The 23,463-nt window shown below is 48.1% G+C and overlaps 2 non-coding genes across 2 annotated transcripts; both read left to right on the top strand.

Annotated features, from left to right (window-relative positions):
- The first annotated feature begins 662 nt into the window (after positions 1–662).
- On the top strand, positions 663–853 carry LOC128065778 (U2 spliceosomal RNA). Its single transcript, XR_008201152.1, has one exon. It is a non-coding gene; the product is annotated as a U2 spliceosomal RNA (small nuclear RNA).
- Positions 854–11,635: 10,782 nt separating this feature from the next.
- Positions 11,636–11,826, top strand: LOC128065775 (U2 spliceosomal RNA). The gene has a single exon (XR_008201149.1). It is a non-coding gene; the product is annotated as a U2 spliceosomal RNA (small nuclear RNA).
- The last annotated feature ends 11,637 nt before the right edge of the window (positions 11,827–23,463 follow it).

Below are 23,463 nucleotides of genomic sequence, written 5' to 3'. Positions count from 1 at the left end.
CCCGGGATCGGTTTGGTTCGTAGAAGCGCCGAAGGACAAGGGCGCTGGAGTTGGAGTGAACCCCTCCCACAGCCCGGCCTCGCCTACCGCATCGACCCGCCCCCTCCCTTCCCCACTGTGGGCCATCCGCCTTCCGCCTGGCAGGGAAGACCTTCTAGAACCCGACCCTACCAAGCCCCTCTCTCCCCTCTCTCCGGCTGTGTAACACACTGCAGTCCGGGCGTTTCTAGCGAGTCAGTCTTGCGACCTTGTCTTCTGAAAAACTCTCGGCCAACAGCTCGTCGCACGGGTCCCTCTCGCCGGCCACCCCGCACCCCCTCCGGTCGGGTCTCTCCTCTCCACCAAGGAGGAGCTCCCCTACCGCCACCCCAGGCCGTCCCCAGGGCGCTGCCGTCCCGCCGGAGCCACGCCTTCTTGGCGACAGAGGGCGGGGCATGCAGATTCGAGACCGCGCTTCCGCCCGAGAACCACAAAGCCAGGGCAGATGCGGAATTTCTCTTTTACAGTGTGGAGAATAAAGCCTGATCGAGAGTCTGGTTAGTGCCGCCAGAGCACAGTCAACGAGGCAAAGGAAGGGAAACCTGGAGTGAGCGGGACCCGGGTCACCCTGAGTGCAACATGCAGGACAGCAGGACGGTGACAGCGACGGGCGGTACCACGGCATCGCTTCTCGGCCTTTTGGCTAAGATCAAGTGTAATATCTGTTCTTATCAGTTTAATATCTGATACGTCCTCTATCCGAGGACAACATATTAAATGGATTTTTGGAGCAGAGAGTTGGAACAGGAGCTTGCTCCGTCCACTCCACGCATCGACCTGGTATTGCAGTACCTCCAGGAACGGTGCACCCCCTCGGGGACACTTACTGAAGTGCCTAAAAACAGTAACTAACACTTCTCAGAATTCAGCTAGGTACTTTTGTGGGATGTGTTCAAACCTCTGTTTCTCTGAAAGATTCTCCTTCTATGTTAAAATCTTGAGGGTCTCCCCGCTTTCATTTCTCAGGTGAGTTCAGATCGGTTTAGATGCTCACCAACTCCGTGACATTACTCAAACTCATCCTCTGTTGTCCCCATCTCCTCCTGCCTCCAATCCCTTCCAGCATCAGAGTCTTTTCCAATGAGTCAACCCTTCGCATCAGGTGGCCAAAGTATTGGAGTTTCGGAGTATTGGAGCTTTAGCATCAGTCCTTCCAAAGAACACTCAGGACCGATCTCCTTTAGAATGGACAGGTTGGATCACCTTGCAGTCCAAGGGACTCTCAAAAGTCTTCTCCAACACCACAGTTCAACAGCATCAATTCTTCGGCACTCAGCTTTCTTCACAGTCCAACTCTCACATCCATATATGACCACTGGAGAAAACATAGCCTTGGCTAGACGGACCTTTGTTGGCAAAATAATGTCTCTGCTTTTGAATATGCTATCTAGCTTGGTCATAACTTTTCTTCCAAGGAGTAAGCGTCTTTTAATTTCATGGCTGCAATCTCCATCTGCAGTGATTCTGGAGCCCCCCAAAATAAAGTCTGACACTGTTTCCACTGTTTCTCCATCTATTTCCCATGAAGTGATGGGACCAGATGCCATGATCTTCGTTTTCTGAATGTTGAGCTTTAAGCCAACTTTTTCACTCTCCTCTTTCACTTTCATCAAGAGGCTTTTGAGTTCCTCTTCACTTTCTGCCATAAGGGTGGTGTCATCTGCATATCTGAGGTTATTGATATTTCTCCCAGCAATCTTGATTCCAGCTTGTGCTTCTTCCAGCCCAGCGTTTCTCATGTTGTACTCTGCGTATAATTTTAATAAGCAGGGTGACAATATACAGCCTTGACGTACTCCTTTTCCTATTTGGAACCAGTCTGTTGTTCCATGTGGTTCTAACTGTTGCTTCCTGACCTGCATACAGGTTTCTCAAGAGGCAGGTCAGGTGGTCTGGTATTCCCGTCTGTTTCAGAATTTTCCACAGTTTATTGTGATCCACACAGTCAAAAGCATTGGCATAGTCAATAAAGCAGAAATAGATGTTTTTCTGGAACTCTCTTGCTTTTTCCATGATCCAGCGGATGTTGGCAATTTGATCTCTGGTTCCTCTGCCTTTTCTAAAACCAGCTTGAACATCTGGAAGTTTACAGTTCACGTATTGCTGAAGCGTGGCTTGGAGAATTTTGAGCATTACTTTACTAGCGTGTGAGATGAGTGCATTGTGTGGTAGTTTGAGCATTCTTTGGCATTGCCTTTCTTTGGGATTGGCCAGTCCTGTGGCCACTGCTGAGTTTTCCAAATTTGCTGAAATATTGAGTGCAGCACTTTCACAGCATCATCTTTCAGGATTTGAAATAGCTCAACTGGAATTCCATCACCTCCACTAGCTTCGTTTGTAGTGATGCTCCCACTTAACTTCACATTCCAGGATGGCTGGCTCTAGGTGAGTGATCACACCATCGTGATTATCTGGATCGTGAAGATCTTTTTTGTACAGTTCTGTGTACAAAAGAGGTCTTGCCACCTCTTCTTAATATCTTCTGTTTCTGTTAGGTCCATACCATTTTTGTCCTTTATCGAGCCCATCTTTGCATGAAATGTTCCCTTGGTATCTCTAATTTTGGTGGCCGAGAGGAGCAACCCCACGTCCAAGGAGTGGTGGCTGCACGGGCACAGGACGGCCGAGAGGAGCTACTCCACGTTCAAGGTCAGGAGGAGCGGCCAGTGAGGAGATACCCCTCGTTCAAGGTAAGAGAAACCCAAGTAAGACGGTAGGTGTTGCGAGAGAGCATCGGAGGGCAGACACACTGAAACAATAATCACAGAAAACTAGTCAGTCTAATCACACAAACCACAGCCTTGTCTAACTCAATGAAACTAAGCCATGCCGTGTGGGGCCACCCAAGACAGGCAGGTCATGGTGGAGAGGTCTGACAGAATGTGGTCCACTGGAGAAGGGAATGGCAAACCACTTCAGTATTCTTGCCTTCAGAACCCCATGAACAGTATGAAAAGGCAAAATGATAGGATACTGAAAGAGGAACTCCCCAGGTCGGTAGGTGCCCAATATGCTACTGGAGATTAATGGAGAAATAACTCCAGAAAGAATGAAGGGATGGAGCCAAAAACAATACCCAGTTGTGGATGTGACTGGTTATAGAAGCAAGGTCCAATGCTGTAAAGAGCAATATTGCATAGGAACCTGGAATGTCAGGTCCATGAATCAAGGCAAATTGGAACTGGTCAAACAGGAGATGGCAAGAGTGAACGTCGACATTCTAGGAATCAGCGAACTAAAATGGATCGGAATGGGTGAATTTAACTCAGATGACCATTATATGTACTACTGTGGGCTGGAATCCCTTAGAAGAGATGGCGTAGCCACCATGGTCAACAAAAGAGTCTGAAATGCAGTACTTGGATGCAATCTCAAAAACGACAGAATGATCTCTGTTCGTTTCTAAGGCAAACCATTCAATATCATGGTAATCCAAGTCTATGCCCCAACCAGTAACGCTGAAGAAGCTGAAGTTGAATGGATCTATGAAGACCTACAAGACCTTTTAGAACTAACACCCCCAAAAGATGTCCTTTTCATTATTAGGGACTGGAATGCAAAAGAAGGAAGTCAAGAAACACCTGGAGTAACAGGCAAATTTGGCCTTGGAATGCGGAATGAAGCAGGGCAAAGGCTAATAGAGTTTTGCCGAGAGAATGCACTGGTCATAGCAAACACCCTCTTCCAACAACACAAGAGAAGACTCTACACATGGACATCACCAGATGGTCAACACCGAAATCAGATTGATTATATTTTTTGCAGCCAAAGATGGAGAAGCTCTATACAGTCAGCAAAAACAAGACTGGGAGCTGACTGTGGCTCAGATCATGAACTCCTTATTGCCAAATTCAGACTTGAATTCAAGAAAGTAGGGAAAACCACTAGACCATTCAGGTATGACCTAAATCAAGTCCCTTTGAAGTGAGAAATAGATTTAAGGGACTAGATCTGATAGACAGAGTGCCTGATGAACTATGGACGGAGGTTTGTGACATTGTACAGGAGACAGGGATCAAGATCTGGAAAAGAAATGCAAAAAAGCAAAATGGTTGTCTGGGGAGGCCTTACAAATAGCTGTGAAAAGAAGAGAAGCGAAAAGCAAAGGAGAAAAGGAAAGATATAAGCATCTGAATGCAGAGTTCCAAAGAATAACAAGGAGAGATAAGAAAGCCTTCCTCAGCGATCAATGCAAAGAAATAAAGGAAAACAACAGAATGGGAAAGACTAGCGATCTCTTCTCAGTTGATACAAGCTACAAAACCAGCTGGTGTCCAAGCTCCCACTTGATATTCCCAGTCTCTCCTGATGCCATCTTCAAGATAGAACGAGAACACTAGCTTGAATCTTTTGTTTCTATGCCCCTACTTTCCATTGAGGTCTCTAACGTTACTCCTGTGGTTTGTTTTCTGTCTTCAAGCAGTTCCGGCTGAGAAACACCCAATTCCACCTGGAGTCGAGGTTAAAATGATGGGCTTTCCACTCAGCGTGTCGGTTGTACTGGGATTTCATTTATCCAGGTGACTGACTGACAAGGAGAGGTCAGTGCCACTGACAGAGTTGTATTATTCCTTAGAGTTCCGAAGAGAAGAGGGCCTAAAGTAAGACCACTATGTCTTTTGGATACACAAGGCAAGCTTTTGAAGTTAGCATAAAGTTCAAATCATGAATAAGCCAGAATGAGTGAAAAAGCCCCTTGCCAATGTAGGGGATTGGTTCAATTCCTAGCCCAGGAAGATTCCACATGCCCTGGGGCAACTAAACCCCTTTGACACAACTACTGAGCCTGTACTCTAGAGCCCGTGAACCACAATTAGAGAGTAGCCCTCGCCTGAAAGTAGAAAAGCCTCATGCATCAACGAAGATCCAGTACAGTCAAAAATAAATAATTATTTTTTAAAAAAACCTCAATATTAAAAGCACTAAGATCATGGCATCTGGTCCCATCACTGCATGGCTAATTGAAGGGGAAAAATGTGGAAGCAGTGACATTGCCTGGAAATCAGAAGATGATTGTGTCCTGGCAGGAAAACTATGAAAAACCTAGACAGTGTTTTAAAAGCAAAGACATCACTTTGGTGTTGGGACAATGGTCCCTATAGTCAATGCTGTGGTCTTTCCAGTAGTCATGTGTGGATGTGAGAGCTGAACTATAAAGATGTCAGAGGCCAGAGAACTGATGCTTTGGAACTGTGGTGCAGAAGACTCCTGAGAGTCCCTTGGAAACAAGATCAAACCAGTCCATCTTAAAGGAAATCAATTCTGAATTCTCCTTGGAAGGACTGATGCTGAACCTGAAACTTCAAGACTAGGCCACCTGATGGGAAGAATCCATTCATTGGAAGACTGTGATGCTGGGAAAGATTGATGGCAGAAGGAGAAGGAAGACAGAGAATGAGATGGTTGGATGGCATCACCGAATAACGGATCTGAGTTTGAGCCACTCCAGGAGATAGTGAAGGACCGGGAAGTCTGGCGTGCTGCAATCCACGGGGTCGCAAAGAATCAGACAGGACTTAGCAACTGAACACCACCAAACAACACCACATCCTCTATGCCAGGACATTTTAGTAAGTGGATGTTTGGAGCAGGGAGTTGGAATAGAACCTTACTCTGTCCACTCCACCCATTGACTTGGTATTGTAGTACCTGCAGGAATGGTGCACCCCTCTCAGGGGAAAGAGAAAGAATGAACAACAGGCTTGTTACATCGTTTTCAGTGTTTTCCTTGTTTTGCTCTGCGTACCTGTCTCACGTGAAGGTTTCTGTTTTGTTTTACCAACGTGTGATTTTCTGTTGCCCTGTTGGGGTGGTTTACTTAGGAGGGTACTGTTTCTTGTGAGGCTCATATCCATGGACCAATATAATGCAAAATTTCCTTTAACTTTCAAACCACTGTAATAGGAGGTGTCCAGATCCTTTAGTAGTTTTGTTTCTTTTTCATACGGGATTATTTCTTCTATCCTGTGGACAAGGCACTGCTCCCAACACCTAACAGATCTCTGAAACAGTGTGGGTTTGCTGGAGCCCCCAGGGAAAGACTCTCAGCTCTAGGAATTTTTTAAATTCTCGGCTCCACCCAAGTGTATTTTCCCTAAAAAAAGAAACTGAAGAACAGAAAGGTTAAGTAACTTGTGAAAGTCACCCAGCTAGAAATTAGCTGAAGTGGGCTGTGCACAATATCAGTTTCACAGATATTGTTTTCTCCACAGTCTTTGAAACTCCCTATCTCCTCTCTTACATCTCCTGGGCCTCTCACCCAAGAGAGAACCTGTCACTTGATTAAAGATAAGAGAGCTGAAGGTGGCAGTCTCTCCCCTATCCTTCATCCTTTGCCTTTGCCAGGAAAGGCATTGATAAACAAATGGCAAGGAGGAGGTGGGACAAAGTGAGAGTGAAGGAAGAGACCCAGCTTGTCAGGGCAACACTGGGGCCTGGCCCAGTTCAGTATCCTTTAAATGGGAATTCCAGTCCTCATCTCCATATCCAGCCTGGAGCCCTTGAAGCCTTCCTCCATTAATGACCATTTTGTTTCCTGGCAGCCTCATTTCTGCAGGCCTTTCTCTCCACAAGATCACAGCCCAGGACAGAGTGCACTGGAGGATTTCCTAGAGAGAATATTCAGACGTTCTTACTTTGAGCATTCATGAGTGGAATGCCTGCCAGGTTAAAGGCCTCAGTGAAATGGATAAGGACCTGCCCTCATAGAGTGGACATTATAATGAGGAGTAGGGAGAGGCAGACAGTGACTCAAGAGGGTCATTTCGGATAGTGACATAAACCATCAAGGAAAATAAACAGGGAAATGTGCTGGAGAGTGACTGGGGGGAGAGCTACTTTACATGGAGGAGGGGGTTGCCCATGAAGGCCTCTCCAATGGTGACATCAGAGGCAAGTTTAAGTGGCCAGACAGGACAGACTAGCTGGGACCTACCTGCTTCCTCCCATTGGCTCCCCGACCTGGGTCAGATTCCAGTGGCTCTGTGGAGGGTCTTCCTCAGAGCTGTCTCCCCACCAGACTAAGCGCTGAGCCCAGAAGCTGGTTCTTCTCAGCCACAGCTCCGCAGTGCCCAGCACTCTGCCTGCCACCCAGTAGGCAATCAGGAAATCTTCCATGATTCATGACTACATGATGGATTGACTAAATGTACTCAAGGTTTTCCTTGAGTGTGAGAACCAAGCACCCAGCCTTAGGTGGGAGGTTCCTGGTCTGGGGTCCCTGACACCTTGAGGGTTGGGAGGGATGCCTATAAAACCCTGTACTTCCAGGCAAGGTCTGGGTAATACGGAATCCTCAAGCCTTTACTGGGGAAGAGGGATTTCTTAGAGGAGAAAAACCCAGGTCATGGGAGGGATGACGCTGGAGAGAGAGGCCCTCCCTTAAGGCCTGGTGGGCTGAACCCTGGGCTGAGAGTCATCATGAGTCCTGTCCTGACAAGTGAACTGGCTTGGAAAAACCACCTCCCCCCTTGGAGCCTTGGTTTCCTCAGCATGTAATGAGGGGCTTAGATGATTCCAGGTCCCTTTCCCCAGGACAACCAAGGCTCTCGAGTAGGGAAGGGTACAGGATGGGTGGAGCTCACCTAGGAAGCATCTGAGGACATCCTTGTCTCCACTGCATCCCAACTGAGGACCTGTCTGAGTGCACAACTGAAGGGAGGAGAGGAGTCTGCAGGAGGAGGGATGGGCGGGAGACGAGGTCCAAGAGCGGCTTCCGCCAGGGAATGACAAAGACACGAATTTCAAATTCCCGCTTTGCTTCCTCAAGAATACACTGGAGAGGGAAAAAATTCCCTGGTGGTCCAGGGTAACAAATCTGTTTTTGCATTGTACAGGACCTAGGTTACATCCCTGGTTTGGGAAATAAGATGCCAGGGCCAAGAAAATAAATAATAAAGTGAGGAAAACACAACTTACTACTTAGAATGAATGTGAAAAGGAAAACTGAGGGGAAGGGGCCCTTAGACTCCCTTTTCTTCCGCCAGGGGCCCATTCGCAGGCAGCTCATCCAAAACCAAGTCCCAGAGCCCAGGCCAGGGCGGAAAAGGAGCAGATGCTGCCCCCTGGTGGATTAGTCTGTCACTGCCTAAATCTGAAGCAAAGTGGAGTGAAGTTAACAGGTTCCTTTCTCTCCTTCTGAGGTGTTTTGTTTGTTTTTCTGGCCATGCCACCCAGCTTGTGGGATCTTAGATCCCCTACTGGGTATTGAACCCTTGCCTTTTGCAGTGAAGGCGTGGAGTCCTAACCACTGAAGTGCCATGGAATTCCCCTGGAGTCTTCCTTTCAGACAGGACCTTCGCTAGAGTTTGAGTTTGGAAATGGAAACGCCACCCTTTTCAAGTGGTTCTTGTGGAGGTAAGATGAGATGTAAATGAACATTTTCTGAGGAGGAAATCTGATTTCAGTGACATTTCTTAGGCTTTTCCTGAGGGCCTAATAGCTGGAGCTGGGAAGGCAGAAGCAGGAGGACGCTGGAGGGCGGAGAAGGTTGTGAAGAGGCAGTGGCAGCAGGTTGTGGTGTCTTGGGAGACAGATCCACTCAGGGACAGATTCCAGCATCCATCTGCACAGGAGACTGGCACTCGGGAGACCTTGGCCTCAGGAGGGACCTTGGGTGATTAGGAACAGCAGCCAGAGCCCCAAGAGGGGGACAGTGCCATGAGAGCAACAGCCTGCAGGTGTCCGTGGGCAGAACAAGCCCACCAGAGAGACAGGGAGGTGAACTGAGGGGAGAGAGCCAGGCTCACACTGTGCAGGGAACTTGCTGTCGGCCAGTTTTCTGAGCTGAGGGATTCTTCAGAGCTTACACTGCTGCAGCTGTTGCTAAGTCGCTTCAATCGTATCCTACTCTGTTCGACCCCATAGACGGCAGCCCACCAGGCTCCTCTCTCCCTGGGATTCTCCAGGCAAGAACACTGCAGTGGGTTGCCATTTCCTTCTCCAATGCATGCATGCATGCATGCAAAGTCGCTTCAGTCATGTCCGACTCTGTGCAACCTATGAAGAGCAGCCCACCAGGCTCCTCTGTCCCTGGGATTCTCTAGGCAAGAATACTGGAGTGAACTTACACAACAGAGGCCAATCCCCAGAGACCTTACATGTTTGATTCAGCTTTTTAAAAATGTATTTACTCTCTGGCTCTTTCGGGTCTTAGTTGTGACACACAGGCTCCAGAGCACTCAGACTTAGTTGCCTCGATGCATGGGGGAATCTTAGTTCTGGACCAGGAATCAAACCATGTCCCCTGCACTGGGAGGAGGATACTTAACCACTGGACCACTGGGAAGTCCCTGATTCAGATTCTTGATTTCATAGATTTCTGTCAAGTCACGCATGTTGTTTGGCCCACACGAATGAGTGCATGCTCAAATTTGGGAGTTTGTCAGAATCATCTGGAGGACTTGATAAACACAGAGCTGGGGCCTCCTTTCAAAATGTCTGATTCAGAAATTTGAAGACTTTGTCAGACCTAGCCTAAGCACAGAATACATTGTCTCATTGGACCCTCATCCAGTCATTCAACACATATTCATCAAAAATCAAGTATATTCAGAGCACTACCATAGATGCTGAGAATAGACCAGCAAACAAAAGGTTTACGATCAAGGTTAAAGTACAGCACTAATGGCTGTATATTTGTGAACATACCTACATTCTATGTGTCTGTGTCCATATCTACACGTGTATCTATGCCACGTGAGCATCATGGGTGTCAAAGCTACTTGGCAGCCAACAGAAATACAAGACCAGGGACAGCGAGATGTGAAACAGGAAGGCTCAGGGTGAGAAGGTGTAAATAGTTTGCAAGACTTCAAATGGAATCATTTCTATTTTACAGGCAGGAAGTGACTTTCTCTAGGATATACTCATTAAAACATTCTGATGTGCTGCATTTCCTCGTGTAGCTTCACAAGTACCCTCATCAGAGAGGCATTTGTATCATCCACAGTTAAACTATCAGGACCCCTGGTTTAAAAAAACCTGAGGCCTCAGTGGTTAGCAGGATGCTTGAATGCAAATCCTTACTTCTTTTCACATTAGGCAAGATGCTTAGCCTCTCGGCACTTCCATCTGTAACAGTGCTTTCAAGAAATATGTGAGTCACACACATAACCAAACTGTGTTTGTTTGTTTTTTTTAATTTGCCCATGCTGTGTGGCTTTTGGGATCCCAGTTCTCCAACTAAGCATGGAACCTGGACTCCCACAGTGAAAGCGCTGAGGCCTAACCACTGAACCACCAGGAAATTCCCTTCTACAAGTCAAAGCAAATATTGTTAGGCATATTAAAAAAGAGAGAAGTGAGTGAAATTAAGTATATTATTTAACTCAAGATATCTCAGAAATTCTCTGATAGTCAGTGGTTAGAGCTCCATGTTTTCAATGACAAGGCAGGGAGGGTTCCATCCCATCCCTCCTCAGGGTTCTTACAAACCCTGGGGAACACCCCTCCCCACAGACACACCCACAAAAAAACAGGTATCTAAAATATTTCAATATGTAATTAATATCAACATTATAGAGATATGTTAGAATTTCAAATACTAAATCTTTGAAATCCCAGTGTTTTCCTCTTGAAATTGGAAACCTTTGAATTCTCTGCTACCTCTGGATTCAGTGGTACCTCTGAATTAGGAGGAATCACCTGCCCAGCGTTCCCTGGCTGCATGTGGCTAGTGTCTGTGAGAGCTCAGACCAACAGAACGTTTCTTCTTGTTTTGGGTCTGTAAGTAGTGTCTGACTCATTGGGACCCTGTGACCCGCCAGGATCCTCTGTCCGTCCACTCGATTTCCTAGGCAAAAATACCGGAGTGGGTTGCAATTTCCTCCTCTAGGGGATCTTTCCGACCCAGGAATCGAACCCATGTTTCCTGTACTGCAGACAGATTCTTTACAATCTGAGACACCAGGGAAGCCCACAGCTGAGGAGGAAGGGCAGGGAAACGAGGGCCTAGGCCGAGCGAGCGTTCTGTAGGAAGCCCGGGATCGGTTTGGTTCGTAGAAGCACCGAAGGACAAGGGCGCTGGAGTTGCAGTGAACCCCTCCCGCGGCCCGGCCCCGCCCTCCGCATCCACACGCCCCCTCCCGTCCCCACTGTGGGCCATCCGCCTTCCGCCTGGCCGGGAAGCCCCCTCCACACACCCGACCCTACGGAGCCCCTAATGAGTCTTGCGACTTTGTTTTCAGGAAAACTCTCGGCCAACAGCTCGTCGCACAGGTCCCTCTCGCCGGCCACCCCGCACCCTCTCCGGTCGGGTCTCTCCTCTCCACTAGCACCAAGGAGGAGCTCCCCTGCCGCCGCCCCGAGGCCGTCCCCAGGGCGCCGCCGTCCCGCCGGAGCCACGCCTTCTTGGCGACAGAGGGCGGGGCATGCAGATTCGAGACCGCGCTTCCGCCCGAGAACCACAAAGCCAGAGCCGATGCGGAATTTCTCTTTTACAACGTGGAAACTCCAACTTCTGCTCGAGCGTCTGGTGTAGCGCCGCCAGAGCACTGTCAACGAGGCAAAGGGAGACCTGGAGTGAGCGGGATCCGAGTCACCCTGAGTGCAACATGCAGGACAGCAGGACGGTGACAGCGACGGGCGGTGCCCCGGTATCGCTTCTCGGCCTTTTGGCTAAGATCAAGTGTAGTATCTGTTCTTATCAGTTTAATATCTGGTACGTCCTCTATCCGAGGACAATATATTAAATGGATTTTTGGAGCAGGGAGTTGGAATAGGAGCTTGCTCCGTCCACTTCACGCATCGACCTGGTATTGCAGTACCTCCAGGAATGGTGCACCCCCTCGGGGGCTATCACTGAAGTACCTAAAAACAGAAGTTGGTTTTTTTCACGATTGAACCACCTGGTATAAGCTTATTTTCTGTGCTTTTTCTGACAGGGCTTCCAATCCTGACAATTGCAGAACAACTGCAACGTCTCTCTCATTCTCTTTCTGATAAAGTATAACTGTGAGATTTGCTCAAACTGTGTTTTTTGAAAGACTACCTTTTGCCCAGATTTTTGCCTGGCCCAGGCTACAAAAGGAAGGGGTGGCTAAGCTCCCACTTAATATTCCCAGTTTTTCCTCCAAAGCAACTGGCTTGGCTTTTCTGTCTTTGGATGTCTTCAACATTAATCAAGTGTTTGTGTTTTCTGATTTCAGGCAGTTCCTGCGGAGAGCCACCAAGATCCACCTGGAGTCTAGGTTAATATGATGGGCTTTAAAGTCAGTGTGTGTTGGTTGTACTGGGATTTCATTTATACAGGTGTCTGACTGACAAGCAGAGGTCAGTGCCACTGAAGAAGTTGTATTATTACTTAGAAGAGAAGAGGGCCTAAAGTAAGACTGCGGTGTCTTCTGGATACATAAGGCAGGCTGTTCAGGTCAGCACAAGTTCAAATCATGTTTAAGCCAGAGCGACTTCCCCATATTATCTCCTTTTTGTCCTTTTCCATTGACTCCGGCATTCAATCAAGATCTAGGTGCTGGGTGCCTGTCTAAGTGCACCGGACAGTGTGGTGAGAAAGCACCCGCTGTGGGAATTGGAACCATGATGCTGAGAAAGATTGAAGGTAGGAGGAAAAAGACAGTGGATGAGATGGTTGGATGGCATCACCAAATCAATGGACATGAGTTTGAGCAACACCAGGAGACAGTGAAGGACAAGGAAGTTTGCTGCAGTCCATGGGGTCACAAAGAGTCAGACAGGACTTAGCAACTGAACAATACCATTATCCTCTATCCTAGGACATTTTAGTAAATGGATTTTTGGAGCAGGGAAGTTGGAGTAGAACCTTACTCTGTCCCCTCCACGCATCAACCTGGTATTGTAGTATGTTCAGGAATAGTGCACCCCTTTCAGGGAAAAGAGAAAGTATAAACAACAGGCTTGTTATATCTTTGTTAGTGTCTTCCTCATTTTGTTCTGGGTACCTGTCTCATGTGAAGGTTTCTGTTTTGTTTTACCAACATGTGATTTTCTGTTTTCTTATTGGGGCGGTATACTTAGGAGTACTATTTCTTGCAGCCTCATTTTTGCAGGCCTTTCTCTTCACAAGATCACAACCCAGGACCTAGTGCATTGGAGGATTTCCTAGAGAAAACATTCAAATGTTCTCCACATATCCATGGACCAATATTATGCAAATTTTCTTTTATCTTTCAAAACACTGTAATAAGGAGGTGTCCAAAGCCTTTAGTAGTTTTGTTTCTTTTTTTAAATACTGGATTATTTCTTCTCTCCTGTGGACAAGGCACTGCTCCCAACACCTAACAGATCTCTGAAACAGTTTGGGTTTGCTAGAGTCCTCAAAGAGACTCTCAGCTCTAGGAATTTTTAAAATTCTCGACCCCACCCAAGTGTGTTTTCCCTAAAAGAAGAAACTGAAGAACAGAAAGGTTAAGAAACTTGTGAAAGTCACCCAGCTAGAAATTAGCTGAAGTGGGCTTTCACAGATATTGTTTCCTCCACAATCTCTGAAACTTCCTTAGCACTTCCTTTACATCTCCTGGTCCTCTCACCCAAGAGGGAACCTGTCACTTGATTAAAGATAAGAGAGCTGAAACTGTCAATCTCACCCGACCCTTCATCCTTTGCCTTTGCCAGGAAAGGCGTTGATAAACAAATGGCAAGGAAGAGGTGGGGCAAGATGGGGTGAAGGAAGGGGCTCAGTTTGTCAGGACAACACTGGTGCCTACCCCAGTCCAGTATCCTTTAAATGGGAACTCCAGTCTCCACCTCCACATCTAGCCTAGGACCCAGGGAGCCTTCCTCCATTAATGACCATTTTGTTTCCTGGCAGCCTCATTTCTGCAGGCTTTTCTCTCCGCAAGATCACAACCCAGGACCTAGTGCATTGGAGGATTTCCTAGAGAGAACATTCAAATGTTCTTACTTTGAGCATTCATGGATGGAGTGCCTGCCAGGTTAAAGGCCTCAGTGAAATGGATAAGGACCTGCCCTCATAGAGTGGACATTATAATGAGGAGTAGGGAGAGGCAGACAGTGACTCAAGAGGGTCATTTCGGATAGTGACATAAACCATCAAGGAAAATAAACAGGGAAATGTGCTGGAGAGTGACTGGGGGGAGAGCTACTTTACATGGAGGAGGGGGTTGCCCATGAAGGCCTCTCCAATGGTGACATCAGAGGCAAGTTTAAGTGGCCAGACAGGACAGACTAGCTGGGACCTACCTGCTTCCTCCCATTGGCTCCCTGACCTGGGTCAGATTCCAGCTGCTGAGTGGAGGGTCTTCCTCAGAGCTGTCTCGCCACCAGACTAAGTGCTGAGCCCAGAAGCTGGTTCTTCTCAGCCACAGCTCCGCAGTGCCCAACACTGTGCCTGCCACCCAGTAGGCAATCAGGAAATCTTCCATGATTCATGACTACATGATGGATTGACTAAATATACTCAAGGGTTTCCTTGAGTGTCGGAACCAAGCACCCAGCCTTAGCTGGGAGTTTCCTGGTCTGGGGTCCCTGACACCTTGGGGGTTGGGAGGGATACCTATAAAACCCTGTACTTCCAGGCAAGGTCTGGGTAATATTGAACCCTCAGGGCTTTACCGGGGAGGAGGGATTTCTTGAAGGAGACAAAGAGAGATCATGGGAGGGATGACGCTGGAGAGAGAGGCCCTCCCTTAAGGCCTGGTGGGCTGAACCCTGGGCTGAGAGTCATCATGAGTCCTGTCCTGACAAGTGAACTGGCTTGGAAAAGCCACCTCCCTCCTTGGAGCCTTGGTTTCCTCAGCATGTAATGAGGGGCTTAGATGATTCCCGGTCCCTTTCCCCAGGACAACGCAGGCTCTGGAGTAGAGGAGGGTACAGGATGGGTGGAGCTCACCGAGGAAGCAGCCGAGGACATCCTTGTCTCCACTGCATCCCAACTGAGGACCTGTCTGAGTGCACAACTGAAGGGAGGAGAGGAGTCTGCAGGAGGAGGGATGGGAGGAGAGATGAGGTCCAAGAGCGGCTTCCGCCAGGGAATGACAAAGACACGAATTTCAAATTCCAGCTTTGCTTCCTCAAGAATAAAACAAAGCGGGAATTCCCTGGCTGTCCACTGGATACAACTCTGTTCTCCCACTGCACAGGGCATAGATTCCATCCCTGGTTGGGGATTTAAGATCCCAAAACCAAAAAAAAAAAAAAAGAATAAAATGGGGGAAACCAAACCTACTACTTAGAATGGGTGTGAATTTAAAAAAAGAAAAACTGAGGGGAGGGGTCCTTGGATACCCTTTACTCCCGCCAAGGGCCCATTCAGAGGCAGCTCATCCAAAACCAAGTCCCAGAGCCCAGGCCAGGGAGGAAAAGGAGCAGATGCTGCCCCCTGGTGGATGAGTCTGTCACTGCCTAAGTCTGAAGCAAAGAGGAGTCTAGTCGGACAGGTTCCTTTCCTTCCTTCTGGGGTCTTTTTGTTTGTTTCGCTGGCCATGCCACCGGAGCTTGTGGGATCTTAGTTCCCCTACCAGATATTGAACCCTTGCCCTTGGCAGTGAAAGCGTGGAGACCTATCCACTGAACTGCAAGGGAATTCCCCTGGAGTCATCCTTTCAGACAGGGCTTTCACTACAGTTTGAGGTTGGGAATGGAAAAGCCACCCTTTTCATTGTTTTTTGTAAGGTTTAAGATGAGATGTAAATGAACACTTTCTGAGCAGGAAATATGATTTCAGTGACATTTCTTATGCTTTTACTGAGGGCCTAATCGGAGAAGGCTATGGCACTCCAGTATTCTTACCTGGAAAATCCCATGGACGGAGGAGCTTGGTGGGCTGCAGTCCATGGGGTCGCTGAGAGTCGGGCACAACTGAGCGACTTCACTTTCCCTTTTCACTTTCATTCATTGGAGGAGGAAGTGGCAACCCACTCCAGTATTCTTGCCTGGAGAATCCCAGGGACGGAGGAGCCTGGTAGGCTGCCATCTATGGGGTCGCACAGAGTTGGACACGACTGAAGTGACTTAGCAGCAGCAGCAGAAGAAGGCCAAATAGCTGGTGCTGGGAAGGCAGAGGTGGAAGGAGGCTGGAGGCTGGAGAAGGTTGTGAAGAGGCAATTGCAGCAGGTTGTGGTGTCTTAGGAGACAGATCCACTCGGGGACAGATTCCACCATCCATCTGCACAGGAGACTGGCACTAGGGGATACCTTGACCTCAGGAGGGCCATTGGGTGATCAGGAAGGAACAACAGCCAGAGCCCCAAGAGGGTGACAGTGCCATGGGAGCAACAGCCAACAGGTGCCAGATGGGAGGAATATGCCCACCAGAGAGAGACGGGGAGGTGAGTTGAGGGGAGAAAGCCAAGCTTACACTGTGCAGGGAACTCGCTGTCAGCCAGTTATCTGAGCTGAGGGACTCTAGAGCGTTCACAACAGGGGCCAATCCCCAGAGACCTTACATGTTTGATTCAGCTTTTTTTAAAAATATTTGTTATTTACCTCGCAGCTTGGGCAAATTTTAATTCTGGACCAGGGATCGAACTCATGTCCCCCACACTGGGAGGCAGATTCATAACCACTGGACCACCAGAAAGTCCCTGATTCAGCTTCTTGGTTTCATAGATTTCTGTCAAGTCACCCATGTTGTCTGACCCACATTGGAAGGGGGCGTAACTTTGAATGGGTGCATGCTCTGATGAGAGTTTGTCAGAATCATCTGGAGGACTTGGTAAAAACAGATTGCTTGGGCCTCCTTCCAGAATTTCTGATTCAGTGTGTCTCAGGCTCTCAAGCCCAAGAACGTGCATTTCTAACAAGCGCTAAGGGGATAACGATGCTTCTGGACTGGGGACCACTCTAGAGGGACCACTGACATGGAAGATGAATTCCACTCCTGGCCTGAACATATCCAGAGAAGCCCCTGGGCAGATAACTTATCTCTCTCAGCCTCAACCTCTTCTGTAAATGGGATGAAAATATTTATCTCTTAGTGTCATTATGAGAATTAAAGAGCGTAAAATGTGTGAAGGACTCAGCAAAGGGGTTGGCACAAAGTCCTCCTAGCTATTTAGCTTATCTCCATGAATAAAAAAATTTGGCCCAGGAAGCCAGTTTCATCTTCCTCAGAAAACATACAAAATGACATATGACCAACTGCCATTTCTTTTTCAACATGTGTGACTTAAAGCATTGCTTCTAACCTTTAATGTTCGCACAAGGGACTTCCCTGGTGATCCAGTGTCTAAGACTATGTGCTCCTGTGCAGGGGGGCCAGGTTCCACCCTTGGTCAGAGAGCTAGCTCCCACATGCTGCAACTGAGTGTTCACATGCTACAGCTAAAAGATCTCACGTGTTGCCCACATGCAACAATGAAGATCGAAGATCCCTCAAGCCGCATCTAAGACACAGGGCAGCCAAATAAAATTAAATTTAAAATGCACATGGACAGTAGAGACACATTCCTAGAGAAAAATCTTGTGGACACAACAGGGGGAAGGAGAAGGTGGGATGAATTGAAAGAGTAGCACTGAAATATATATACAGTGCGTGCATGGGTGTGTGCTAAGTCACTTCCAGCAAGTCCGACTCACAGTGATCCTAGGGACTGTAGTCCACCAGGCTTCTCTGTCCATGGGATTCTCCAGGCAAGAATACTGGAGTGGGTTACCATGCCCTCATCCAGGGGCTCTTCCTGACCCAGGGGTCAAACCTCTAGCGCCACCTGGAAACCCCATATATACACTACCAAATGTAGAATAGGTAGGCTTTGGGTATTTGCTCCATGACCCAGGGAGCTCAGCCTAGTGGTGTGGGATGGAAAGGGAGGTAGGAGGGATGTTCAACAGGGAGGGGACATATGCATACCTATGGTTGATTCATGTTGATGTCTGGCAGAAATCAACATCGACATGGTAAAGCAATTATCCTCCAATTAAAAATAAATAAAGTACGCATGGGTACCCTGTGGACCCTACTAAATGCAGATTCTGGATCGGCAGGGATTCTGGATTGAATCGTGCCCCTGATCTTCATACTTGAAGCGCTATTTAGAGGCAAGACATCTGGGGAGTGGGGCGCATTTAGTTTAAGAAGAGGTCATGAGGATGGGGCCCTCTTATTGGGATTAGCTCCCTTATGAGATGAGACACCAGAGAGCTTATTCTTTCTCTGTCTAACACATGAAGATATGGAGAGAAATCTCCCATCTGGAAGCCAAGGAGAGGGCTCTCACTGGTTGAGGACATCCAGTCTCCAGAACTGTGAGAAAATACATTTCCATTCTTTAAGCCACCAGCCTTTGGCATTTTGCTTCAGCAGCCCTGGCAGCCCCTTCAAAAAAAGCCAGAGGTCTGACTTGTGCCTGCATCCTGCATTTCTAACCAGCTCCAAGGTGATGGGGCTGTAGCTGTTCACAGACCATACTTTGAGCAGGAAGGGTCTAGAACAGATTTCTAGAGAGTTGCCCACAAGGCTGTATATATTCGCTAACAAATAGTACTTTCAATGTTCTCCTGGAAGTGGACAACAGAGATGTTATTATCACCCAAACCCCTAAATGGAGAAAAGCATGGCAACCCACTCCAGTATTCTTCCCTGGAGAATCCCACGAACAGGGGAAACTGGCGGGCTACAGTCCATGGGGTCACAAAGAGTCAGACAGAACTGAAGTGACTTAGCACAAACCCCTAACAGCTCTGTCCCATCAGAGGCACCTAGCAAATCAGCGTCAGATGAAAGAATGGATGAGTCAAGGTTTGTGTCTGACAGCTGGCTGCCTGGCCTCGTGGGAAGACCTCTGGACTTGGGAGACCTTTAGAAGTATCATGAGTGAGTCCAGTGCCTCTCTCCCCTGAGACTTGGTGGGTGGGAACATTTCCCCAGGGAAACGAGTGATGTACAATGAGATTATGACCAGGAATGTGCCAAAAGCAGTGCCTGGTTCCCCCACAGGGACACTAACAAACCATCAGCGGGTAAATCTGAGGCCTGGGAACAATTTCTTGAGGGACTCTCCTGGCAGTCCAGTGGCTGGGACCCTGTGCTTCCAAAGCAGAGATTGGGGGTTTGAACCTGGTTGGTGAAGTAACATCCCATGCCACAAAGTGTGGCCACAAATTGTTTTAATTAAAAAAAAAAAAAAGAAAGCTAGTTCCTTGACTTCTGGACTGGAACTCCTTGATGCAAGTCTCAGGAAGTGTCCTTACCCGGAAGTTGGTGAGACCAACTGAGTCAAGGTCAGCTGGACCCAGGTAGGAGGATGAGAATGAGTGTAGGGCTCTGGAGCACCGGCTTAGTAGTTGTGCCACAAGGATTTGTTGCCTTGAAGCATGTGGGATCTTTCCAGACCAGGGGCTGAACCCATGTCCCCTGCAATGGCAGGCAGATTTTTGGCCACTTGACCACCAGGGAAGCCCACAAGTATTTTTTTCCTACTTTACCTATTTTGTTGTTGATCACCTGTAAGGGGAATGACACACCTGGGCAGGTGCTAGTAGAGAGACCCGGGTCAGAAGTCATTCCTGCCCTGAGGGCACCTCCAACTCAGAATGGAGACTAAAACACCTGTCCAAATGGGCAGGACACCAGGCAGGACAAGGAGGAAGTCTATGAGACAGGAACAGATGATGGAAGTGTTGGGACCACAGCAACCCCTTCTCAGGGAAACCAAATGACTGAGCAGATGATGGTCTGAGCACCCAGATCTGAACAGACCTCATGGGATGGGGGGGCCTGAAGAGTTGTCAGGCCCAGGCCAAGCACATTTTACATTATCTCATTTGTCCCTCGTCCATTTAGTCAACACATATTCACAAGAACTAAGCACATTTGGAGCACTGTCATAAGTGCTGAAAAAGGCGCAGCAAACCAAAGAGCCAGCGTGAGGAACTCCGCCCATGGCAAAGGTCATGAGGAAGGAGGCTTCAGCATATGCAAAGGCGGGATAGAGCCTCAGGAAACCCCCTGTTCCCGAGCATCTACCCCCAAAACCAGAGTCTGTTTTATGCTCTCACCTACACCTCTGACTTTATGGGGGGCTCTCCCTCATCACCATTTCTCTCGGAGAAGGAGTTAACTTGCAGTTCCAGTTATTAAAAATTCCTGGGCGTGACAAGAGTGTTTCAACTTACAAACTCCTCTGAAGGTTCTCTAGTCTGCCTGAGCGGATTCGTCCTGCCACACGTGATTGTTTACAGCCTCCCAACCATGAGAGGCACGAGATGTTTAAAACTTTCTAAATACAGACTCTTTTGAGAAGTTAGAAAATTATTAGTATAGTATAGTGGGTTGATTAGAAATTATATTGGTGAAGGGTTTTTCATTTGTTGAGCCAATATTTGCTGCTAAATCTCCATATTCCCTGCCCTTATAATGGATATAACTAACATATTGGAGAAATAAGTATTAACCTTTAAGATTAATCATGTTTAACTTTAGGCGAAGTAAATTCTTTTCTTGATTGTAACCCACTACACCCTCACCCTATAGGAATGCAACTTTATTTGGAGGGTGGCACCTGGTTTAAGAAAAAATCACCTCTGGAAAAAATAAGTTTTCTGGTTGACTGACCGTTATCAGAAAGGGGCATAAAATGTAAGCAGTCCTCATGGCCAGAAGATGATGTAAAACCCATAAGACCTTTGTATAATTTTATACAAAGCACCTGATTGTGAAAAGGGTCAGGTCTGCTCACCCTGCGTGACTTTGTATTCATCCCTATGTATAACAAAAAGTATATAAGCAAACCTGAAAAATAAAGAAATGGGATCAGTTTCTGGAAAGACTGATTCCCCCGTGTCATTCTTTCTTTCCCCTTCTGGCTGAATTCCCATCTGGAACATGGGTACTCACCAAGCCTGCTAATTTTGCCTGGGCGTCTAAGATCGGACCGGGGAGGCCTCAGTGCCTCTTCTCCTTCGGGAGAACAGAAAGACGCCTGTGGCCTACGTAGGTGGTGATTGGTATTCCACGTAAACCAAGTTGTTATTCGGCCTCCTTTTCTCCACTAATATTTCCTACTACACTATCCGTTTCTAATCTCTCTATATATCTGTAATTAAATAAGTTTTTTCCTAGGATGCCGATTTCGTCTCCCCTTCAAATTACCCTGGATCCACCGGGGCTGGACCCCGGCAATAATACAGCACTATTGGCTGTATATTTGCGAATATACCTACATTCTATGTGTCTGTGTCCATATCTACATGTATAGCTATGCCATTTGAGCATTATGGGTATAAATCTGACTTGGCGGCCAGCAGAAATACAAGACCAGGGAAAGTGGGATGTGAAACAGGAAGGCTCAGGGTGAGTAGGTGGAGATCGCTCACAACACTGTAAAATGGTATCATTCCTATTTTACAGGCAAAATGTGACTTTCCCTGGAGGGTACTCATGAAGGCATTCCCATGTTCTTGCATTTCCACATGTGACTTCACAAGTACTCTAATCAGAGAGGCATTCTTAATCATCCCAATTGAAATATCAGGAGCCAGCCAGTTCAGTCACTCAGTCGTGTCCAGCTCTTTGTGATCCCATGGACTGCAGCACAGTGGGCTTTCCTGTCCATCACCAACTCCCAGAACTTACTCAAATTCATATCCATTGAGTCAGTGAGGCCATCCAGCCATTTCATCCTCTGTCATCCCCTTCTCCTCCCGCCTTCAATCTTTCCCAGCATCAAGGTCTTTTCCAGTGAATTGGTTCTTAGCATCAGGTGGCCACAGTATTGGAACTTCAGCTTCAGCATCAGTCCTTCCAATGAATATTCAGGACTGATTTCCTTTAGGATGGACTGGTTTGATCTCCTTACAGTCCAAGGAACTCTCAAGAGTCTTCTCCAATACCACAGTTCAAAAGCATGAATTCTGGACCCCTGGTTAAAAAAAACCTGAGGCCCCAGTGGTTAGCAGGATGCTTGAATGGGAATCCTGATTTTGTTTCACATTAGGCAACTGCTTAGCCTCTCAGCACTTCCATCTGCACCAGTGCTTTCTATAGAATTATGTGACTCATACAAGGTAACTTTTTCCCCCCTTTGGACATGCTGTGTGGCTTTGGGGACCCCAGGTCCCCAGCCAAGGATGGAACCTGGGCTCCTGCACTGAAAATACTGAGGCCTAACCACTGAACTGCAATTCCATCCCACAGATAAATTTAAATATTCTTAGGCATAAAAAAAATAAAGAGAAGCAAGTGAAATTAAGTTTAATATGTTCTTTAACTCAAGATATTTCAGAAATGCTCTGGTGGTCCAGTGGATAGAACTGCATGCCTTCGATGACAAGGGCCTGGGTTCCATCCCACCTCAGGGTTCTTCCAAACCATGTGGAGGCTCCTCCCCAGGAAAAAAAGATATGTCTAAAATAACATTACAATATGTAATTAATATCAAAATTACAGAGATATTTTACAGTTTTTAATACTAAGTCTTTGAAAGCCCATGTGTGTTTTACACTTTCAATACCTCTGAATTGGGAGGAACCACCTGCGGGGCGCTTTCTGGCTGCATGTGGCTAGTGGCTGTGACAGCTCAATCAACAGAATGGTGGTGGTGGTGGTGGCTGTTTAGTCGCTAAGTCCTGTCTGTCTTTTGCGACGCCCTGGACAGCAGGCTGCCAGGCTACTCTGTCCATAGGATTTCCCAGGCAAAAATAGCAGAGTGTGTCGCCATTTCCTTCTCCAGAGGATTTCCTGACCCAGGAATCGAACCCAGGTTTCCTGTACTACAGGCGAATTCTTTACAATCTGAGCCACTAGCTTAGCCCACAGCTGGGGAGGACAGGCAAGGAAACGAGGTCCTTGGCGGAGGGAGCTTTCGGTAGGAAGCCCGGGATCGCTTTGGTTCCTAGAGGCACCGAAGGACAAGGGCGCTGGAGTTGGAGTGAACCCCTCCCGCGGCCCGGCCCGCCCTCCGCATCCACACGCCCCCTCCCTTCCCCACTGTGGGCCATCCGCCTTCCGCCTGGCCGGGAAGCCCCCTCCACACACCCGACCCTACGGAGCCCCTCTCTCCGCAGGCGGAGGCCTGTGTAACACACTGCAGTCCGGGCGTTTCTGGCCAGTGAGTCTTGCGACCTTGGCTTCAGGAAAACTCTCGGCCAACAGCTCGTCGCACAGGTCCCTCTCGCCGGCCACCCCGCACCCTCTCCGGTCGGGTCTCTCCTCTCCACTAGCACCAAGGAGGAGCTCCCCTGCCGCCGCCCCGAGGCCGTCCCCAGGGCGCTGCCGTCCCGCCGGAGCCACGCCTTCTTGGCGACAGAGGGCGGGGCATGCAGATTCGAGACCGCGCTTCCGCCCGAGAACCACAAAGCCACAGCGGATGCGGAATTTCTCGTTTACAACGTGGAGAATCCAACTTCTGCTCGAGCGTCTGGTGTAGCGCCGCCAGAGCACTGTCAACGAGGCCAAGGAAGGGAGACCTGGAGTGAGCGGGGACCCGGTCACCCTGAGTGCAACATGCAGGACAGCAGGACGGTGACAGCGACGGGCGGTGCCCCGGT

Source organism: Budorcas taxicolor, chromosome 19 (assembly GCF_023091745.1).
Source record: "Budorcas taxicolor isolate Tak-1 chromosome 19, Takin1.1, whole genome shotgun sequence".
Classification (NCBI taxonomy): Eukaryota; Metazoa; Chordata; class Mammalia; order Artiodactyla; family Bovidae; genus Budorcas; species Budorcas taxicolor.
Note: the sequence above shows the minus strand (reverse complement) of the source record. Positions and strands in the feature narration are given on the sequence as shown.